Source organism: Halichoerus grypus, chromosome 5 (genome assembly GCF_964656455.1).
Source record: "Halichoerus grypus chromosome 5, mHalGry1.hap1.1, whole genome shotgun sequence".
NCBI classification, from domain to species: domain Eukaryota; kingdom Metazoa; phylum Chordata; class Mammalia; order Carnivora; family Phocidae; genus Halichoerus; species Halichoerus grypus.
Window position 1 is genome coordinate 166,613,968 of NC_135716.1, and position 8,589 is coordinate 166,622,556.

An 8,589-nucleotide genomic window follows, 5' to 3' on the forward strand; every position below is an offset into this window, starting at 1 on the left:
AGAATTTCCTCTTTTCCAACAGACTGGGCATCCCCGAGGGCAAGGCTGCCTCCTCCCTGGTTGGGGGCATCTGTGGGCAGGCTATGTCACGCCTATTGTACCGTGGCTTCCTGTGGGCAAGGCCGGCTGTGAGAAGGGTATCTTCTGAGAGCAGCTTTTGGTCTCTTCCATCAGCTTGGGGCTCACTGGAGTTGGGGCTGTGACCACTGAAACTCGGGCTCCTGATGACAGGGCTGTGTCCACACCCCACCTCAGACTGGGGGCTCCTGGGCAGGTTCAGGACCTTCTCTAGGTCAGGGCTCATCTCTCCCTCAGACAAGGGACCCAGTTCCTCTGTCAGCCTAAGCCCAGCCCTTACCGGAAGAGAGGCTCCGTATCAGACGGACCAGCCCAGTGTTGGTGGCTGAGCTGACGTGCAGAGAGACTCCCTGGCTAGATATGGGTATTCCCAGTGACTTCAGGGTGGGGGCCCCACCCAGGGACCTGGCTTCCTTGTCTTCCTGCAGAGCCCGCAGGCAGGCCTCCCCTAATTCTTTATTTGGCTGTTGAATGGGGATTGGAGCGTAAAGTGAGTCACACACCTAGGTCTGGGCCTGCCTTCTGCTTCCTTCCTAGTCTCTGCCCCAGTTCCCGAGTTCTCTGAGAAGCTGACCAGGAAACATGCTCTCAGTGGCCCCCATCTCTCCCTTAGCCTGTTGCCACCCTTTAGACCACTGTTCCTGCTGTTTCTCAGGTAAGAGTCTGGTGGCCTGGGTGAGAGGGTCAGGTTTGGCTGCCTCGTGTAGCTGCTCCGTAGAATCCTTAAGGCTGTTCAGGCCCTGGAGGGGCCCCCAGAGCCGGGTTCTGTCTGACTTTCCTCCCACCAGCACACCCCCATAGACACACAACCCTCCTCGGTCACCACAGACACAGCACACATCCTTTTACTCCTCACAGACATTTAACAAATGGGAACTGGGTCCCATTTAACCATCACACATCCTTTTACTCCCCACAGAGCATTCACACACAGCGCACAGAACACACCCTCATCACCCACGGACATAGTTCATGGCCCTTCACAAATGCATAACACACAACAGACCCTTGACACCTACTGATAGAACCCATGACCCTTCACTACAAACAATACACAAACTGTCACAGTGGACACGCTATCCCCTCGTGTGATGCATATTGTCACCCACGGGATGAAACACACATCTTTACAGACATACGACACGTACCACAGCGCTGGCGGATACGACACATAAACCCTTGCAGGACACAGCAACCCAGTCATGAAAGACCCTCTGCTCACTGGCTGCAGACAACCTACTCCACATAGACCCCACAAACATCCGTCCTACACACACACACACACACACACACACACACACACACGCACACATGCATGGCAACCACAGGTACATATCACAGGAACTCTCCTCACCCCCAAACTGGTTCCCAAGATCTTTGGGTGCTGCTGCTCAGCTGGGGCAGGGGCTGGGGTCCTGCTTGTGCGTTGGGGGGCGGCCAGAAGAAGTGCCAGGGGTCGTGGCCACAGCATGGGGCATGATGGGAGATGCCACTGTCCTAGCTGTCTGACTGCTACTTCTGAATGGCCCCAGGACTCAGCTCAGGCTGGGAATAAAAAAACCTGGCTAGCATTCATCACGTGACTGCTGTGGGCCAGAGATCACGCTCCATGCTTGTGCAAGCATTATCTTATTTAACGACACACCACCTTTATGAAGTGGGTACTGCTATCCTCATTTTATAGCTATGTTTTGATATAGGCTTAGAGAGGTTAAGAAACTTGCCCAATATGCCACGGACAAGAGACAGCAATGGGATCTAGACATAGGTAAATCTGACCCCAGAGTCCACCTCTCTTTAATTTATTATTATTATTATTTTTTATAGGGGGAGGGAGAGGGACAGAGGGAGAGGGAGAGAATCTTAAGCAGACTCCATGCCTAGTGCAGAGCCTGATACGGGGCTCGAACTTATGACCGTGAGATCATGACTTAAGCCAAAATCAAGAGTTGGATGCTTAAGCCACTGAGCCACCCAGGCGCCCCCTCTTTAATTAATATTTAATTAATTTTTTATTGTTTAAAGAGGTAGCAAATAAGCAAGTTAAAAGTTCAATAGCCCTGGCCACATCCCCGAGGCTTCCTTCTGTGCATGATGAGGTGGCCCTCTTCCAAGCTGGGGGAGGGGAGCAGGTGTGCTGTTGCAGGTGGGCCCAGGCTGGAGAGGGAGCAGGTGGGGACTCAGCCTGACCAGGGAAGGGAGAGGGTGTGGGAGAAGAGGAAGAGGAGAGAGGAGAATGGGGACTAGCTGCGACGCACTGTCGTCTACAGACCTAATCTCGTGTGAGGTTGGTGGTGCTGTCCTTACTCTACAGATGAAGAGTCTGAGGCTCAGGTGGCTTGGCTGTTGAGTGGCAGAGTGGGGATTCAAACTCCCAAAGTTTGAGGGAGGATGAGTGAGAGAGAGAGAGCGCACGAGCCAGAGAGAGTCAGGGAGAGAAACTGAGGTTGTGGTAAGGAGGAAGAGAAGGTTCCAGGCTGCCAGGCATTGGGGCTGGTATCTCAGAGAGGGGTCTCGGAAAGAACCTACTGCCCAAGTTACTTTTTGGCTCTCAGGGGCCTCTGGTTTTGTGGTAATCCCCCCTCCTCCAGTGAATCTTGCTCTAGTCTGTCCGTTTGCACTATTTGTCTATCCTTGTGCTTACACTGTCTGACTTAATTACTGTAACTTTCCAGTAAATCTCGATATATGATGTGGCATGTCTCTTTTTTTTTTTTTTTTAAGATTTTTTTTTATTTATTTGCGAGAGAGAGAATGAGAGACAGAGAGCATGAGAGGGAGGAGGGTCAGAAGGAGAAGCAGACTCCCTGCTGAGCAGGGAGCCCGATGTGGGACTCGATCCCGGGACTCCAGGATCATGACCTGAGCCGAAGGCAGTCGCTTAACCAACTGAGCCACCCAGGCGCCCTGTGATGTGGCATGTCTCTTGACTTGTATATATACATATGACAAATGCCTGTGTACCCACCACCGATTGAACAGAACCTACGGGTGTAATAGAAGCCTTCTGTGTACCTCACCAGTCCTGCCCCCTCCCTCTCTCCCCAGAGCTAATCATACCCTGAATTTGTTTTTCTATATCGATGCATATGTATTGTGTCCACCGACAGTAATCAAGTTTTAAGAAATAGTATCATGCTGTGTTTATCTCTCTGCAACTTACTTTCTTCATTTAGCATTATGTTTACTATTCATGTTATTACATGTGGCTCTGTTCATTTTAACATATGCATAGGATTACATTGCAGAAACATACAAATGTATGTTTCCTTGTATCCAAGGAGATATTAATATTTCTGGTGTGTACCTAGAAAGGATGTGCACATTTTCAATTTTATTATGAAATTAATTTCCAAAATGGTGGTGCCATTTGTATTATCTTTTTAGTAGTGTGATAACAATTTCCATTGTTCTACATCTTCCCCAATACTTGGAATTGCCAGACTTTAATTTTTTCCAATCTGGTGGTTGGTTGTTTTAGTTTGAACTCCTGATTTCCCGAAATGTTGATCAGATTTTTATGTTTCTTAGCCATTTAGGCTTTTTCTTCTGTGAATTGCCTACTCCTTTCTTGACCCATTTTTCTTTTCTTTTCTTTTTTTTTTAAAGATTTTATTTATTTGACAGAGACACAGCAAGAGAGGGAACACAAGCAGGGGGAGTGGGAGAGGGAGAAGCAGGCTTCCCACGGAGCAAGGAGCCCAATGTGGGGCTCGATCCCAGCACCCTGGGATCATGACCTGAGCCGAAGGCAGACGCTTCACGACTGAGCCACCCAGTCACCCCTTTGACCCATTTTTCTATTGGTCTTGTCTCTAAGTTATTGACTTGAAGGAATTTATATTATATTATGCTTGAAGGGGTGCCTAGGTGGCTCAGACAGTTAAGTGTCTGCCTTCCACTCAGGTTATAATCCCGGGATCCCAGGATTGAGCCCCACATTGGGCTCTCCACTCAGTGGGGAGTCTGCTTCTCCCTCTGACCCTCCCCCCTCTCATGCTCTCTCTCTCTCTTACTCTCTCTCTCAAATAAATAAGTAAAATCTTAAAGAAATATGTTATGTTTGCAAATTCTTTGGTGTATGGGTTGCAGATATTTTCTCCTGGTCTGTGACTTGTCTTTTCCTCTTTTTATCACATCTTTTGATGTATACAGTTTTAAACCTATGTGGTCAAATTTATCCCACTTTTCTTTGTTATTTATAATTTCTATGTCTTAATTTTAGAAAATTTCCCCTGCCCTTATATCATAAAGATATTGTCCTCTATTTTCTTCCAAAACTCTTTGTATTTTGCTTTTCATAGTTAGGTCTTTATGCCAGTTAGAATTTAATTCTGGACATAGTGTGAGGTGGCGACCTAATTTTATTATTATTTTCCCCCTAATGAATAGCCAATGATTTACACCAATATCTACTCTTCTTTTATTGATCCGTAATGGTAACTCTGTCATAGGTATCAAGTTTCCATATGTGTACTATTTCTGGGATCTCTATTCTGTTTCTTCGGACTATTGTTTATCCCTCTGTTAATACCAGCCTGTCATAATACTGTAACTTTATAATAAGACTTGTTATGATAGGGAAAGTCTTATCATTTGTCCTTACTGTTCATGTGTTCTTGTTCTTCAAACGTTTCTTAGCTAGTCTTGAGTCTTTACTTTTCCATTTGGAATTTTAGAATCAGTTGTAACATTTCTTAAGAACTCTATTGGGATTTTTTTTTCAAGTGTTTTACGTATGCTATTTCTTTTTTTCTTCCTCCATCTCTAGTGAGACATAACTGACAAATACAATTATAAGATATTTAAGGTGTACATCGTGGAGAGGCGCCTGGGTGGCTCAGTCAGTTAAGCATCCAGCTCTTGGTTTCAGCTCAGGTCATGATCTCAGGATCCTGAGATCAAGCCCTACATTGGGCTTGGTGCTGAGCGTGGAGTCTGCTCGTTCCTCTCCCACTGCTCCTCCCACCTCTCTCTCTCTCTCGAATAAATAAATAAAGTCTTAAAAAAATAAAGTGTACATCATAGTGATTTGATATATGGATACATTGTGGAAGGATCCTTGCCATCTAGTCAATTAACACCTATTGAGATTTTGATTGGACTGGCACTGAATTTATAGATTAAATTGAGAATTTATATCTTTATGATATTGGCAGTCCCAGGCATGAATATATTACATCTATCTGTTCAACTACTTCTTATTTACTTACTTTTCAATGATTTTATAATTTCCTCTATCAAGATCTTGCACATCTTTGGCCAAAAGCAAAGAATTGCCAAGATAGGTTTCTTGCTAATATAAATTGTGTTTTCTTAAAAATGACATTTTATGGGGGCACTTGGGTGGCTCAGTCAGTTGAGTGTCTGACTCTTGATCTCAGCTCAGGTCGTGATCTCAGGGTTGTGAGTTCAAGCCCCACATTGGGCTCCATGCTGGGTGTGGAGCCTACTTAAAAAAAATGATGTTTTATGTTTATTGTTTATTTATAAGAACATGATTGATTTTTATATATTGATTTTATGTTCAGAAATCTTGTGGACAGTTTTTGTTGGTTCTAATAATTCGTCTATGCAAACAATCACATTGCCTGTGAAAATGATAGTTTTGCCTGTGCTTTCAATCTTCATAACCTTTTTTAAAAATTTCATATTCTTCACAACAGAGGGAGATATTCATGATTATTCCCAGCTTGCAGATGAGGAAACTGAAGCTTGAAGAGATAACTTGGTCTTTCCAAGTTCGCACAGAGAGCTGACGGCAGTCAAGTTGTGAACTCTAGTGTCCCTGATTCTAACACCCATGCTCTTTTCCCCGTGAGATTCTTCCTCCCGCATTAGCCTCCATTACAGGTGAGGAAAAGACTGCTCACAGAAGTGAGGTGTCTGCATCACTCTGTGGGAAGGACAGATTGAGAGAACAGAAAGAAGCTAACAAAACCTTTAAGACAGCTGTGTAGGACTGAACTAGCATTTAGGGAATCTGGGTCCTAATTCCAGCTCTGCCACCGACCAGCCATGATTCCTTGGATAGGTCAATTCCTCTCTCTAGCCTCATTCATTCATCCAATAAGCTATATCAAGGAGCACTTGCAATGTGCCAGGCAGTGTTCTAAGATAATGGGATACAGTAATAAACAAACAAATAAATTCCTGCTCTCAAGGAACTTACAATTTAGTTGGAAGACAGATAACGAGCAAAGTGAATAACTAAAATATATGGTATGGTGTGTTCGGTAAGTGCTGTGGAGAAAAATAAAGCAAGGTAGGGGCCTAGAGCATGCTGGGAGATGGCTGTAATTTATTAGGGTTGTTGGGAAAGTCCTCACTGAGAAAGTGGCATTTGAGTAACTCTGAGTGTCTGGGGAAGAATGTTCCAGGCAGAGAGCACAGCAGGTGCAAAAGCTCGAGGCAGGAGCGTGCCCAATGTGTTGAGGCAGAGGAGGAGGGTCAGTGTGACTAAAAGGTGGGGAAAAGAAGTAGGAGCTGAGGTCAAGTCTTACAGGGCCTTGTTCTTTCTTCCTTCCTTTCTTCCTTCCTTCCTATCTTCCTTCCTTCCTTCCTTCCTTCCTTTCTTTCTTCTTTCAAGATTTTATTTATTTATTTGAGAGAGAGAGAGAGAGAGCACAAGCCAGGGGAGGTGCAGAGGGAGAAGCAGATGCCCCAGGGAGCAGGGACCCTGACTTGGGACTCGATCCCAGGACTCTGGGATCATGACCTGATCTGAAGGCAGACACTCAATCAACTGAGCCACCCAGGCGCCCCAGGATGCTGGCTTTTTTTCTAAGTGTGATGGAAGCCACTAGAGAGTTTTGAGTAGAGGAGTGATGTGATCTGACTGATGTTTAATAGGCCCTACTGCACTGCTGTGTTGAGAACAGGCTTAAAGGGGGTGCAAGGATGGAAGGGAGACTAGTGAGGGGCCACATCTCGGTGAGGGAAGATGGTGGCTTGGATCAGGGCCATAGCAGCGGAGATGGTGCAAAGTGCTAAGGTTTTGGATCTATCGATTGATCAGTCATTTAAAATTTAAAGTAAATTTATTTATTTAATTACAATTAAAAATAAATTTTTTTTTTAAAGATTTTATTTATTTATTTGAGAGAGAGAGAATGAGAGACAGAGAGCATGAGAGGGAGGAGGGTCAGAGGGAGAAGCAGACTCCCTGCCGAGCAGGGAGCCTGATGCGGGACTCGATCCTGGGACTCCAGGATCATGACCTGAGCCGAAGGCAGTTGCTTAACCAACTGAGCCACCCAGGCGCCCTAAAAATAAATTTTTAAAAAATATTTATTTATTTATTTGACAGAGAGACACAGCAAGAGAGGGAACACAAGCAGGGGGAGTGGGAGAGGGAGAAGCAGACTCCCCACTGAGCAGGGAGCCCGACGTGGGGCTCGATCCCAGGACACTGGGATCATGACCTGAGCCGAAGGCAGATGCTTAACCGACTGAACCACCCAGGCGCCCTGCAATTAAAAATAAATTTATTTGATGAAGGAAACTTTAAAATATTCTGTGAACCCACGTGCAACTCTTGATCTTGGAATCATGAGTTCAAGCCCCACATTGGGCGTAGAGATTACGTTTAAAAAAATTAAAATATTCTGTGAACCCAAACATAAGGCAACTCCTTAAATAAGCAATCTCCTAACCTTCCCGATAAGATCCGCAAAAGATTTTTTTATGCCAACTTGAATATTTATACTCTTAGGAATGTAGATGAACTAGTCCAGAGTTTCATAACTTCAGCACACAACATCTTGAATAAATTTTTGTTGTAGGGACTCTTCTGTGCATTGTAGGATGTTTAGCCGCATTGCTGGTCTCTAACCCCTAGATGCCAGCAGGACCCCTGTCCCTCCCTCCCCTGCCAGTGGGGACAACCAAAAATGAGTTCAGATATTGGCATACGTCATACCTGGAGAGCTAAGTAGCCCCCATTAAGAACTACTGATATAGTCAAATGCCTACTTGCAGTATTTAATTTATCCCTTTAGTTACATACTTAAATATTTTGGGCAGTAATTAATTATTTTATACATTTTGTTTTTTACACTCTCAAATCTCATGAAACAAATTTATTTCAGTTCTTTATGTGCATTGTTGATGTCAGCATCTTTATTGTTCTTGTTCTTCTCTGTCACTTAACAGAGTGTTCCAGGTTACATCATTTTCACTTCCATCTACATTGTGTGAGATCCAGCACCTGACACCCTAATAAGATGCCATTGTGGAAAAATTACATCCCAAGACACAACTATCCATTATAGAACACTGGGACAGTTTTCTTTTTCACTGTTGTTCTGATCTCTAAAATCTAAACAACGGCTGGATCGCTCTAAAAGACAAACAACAATGCCCCCCTTATAAAAGATTGAAAACACTTACTGGTATAATGGATCCCATGGACCACCTGCCAGCCTCAATTATCAACACATTTTTCCACTGGGGTATGTCCCATATTATTTTGAAGCAAATCCAAAATATGTAATTTTATCTGTAAATATT

At 44.4% G+C, this 8,589-nt stretch overlaps 1 long non-coding RNA gene across 1 annotated transcript; it reads left to right on the forward strand.

Annotated features, from left to right (window-relative positions):
- Positions 1-640: 640 nt before the first annotated feature.
- Positions 641-8,352, forward strand: LOC118521872 (uncharacterized). Its single transcript, XR_004910343.2, has 3 exons — positions 641-733; positions 5,745-5,931; positions 8,233-8,352. It is a non-coding gene; the product is annotated as an uncharacterized LOC118521872 (long non-coding RNA).
- The last annotated feature ends 237 nt before the right edge of the window (positions 8,353-8,589 follow it).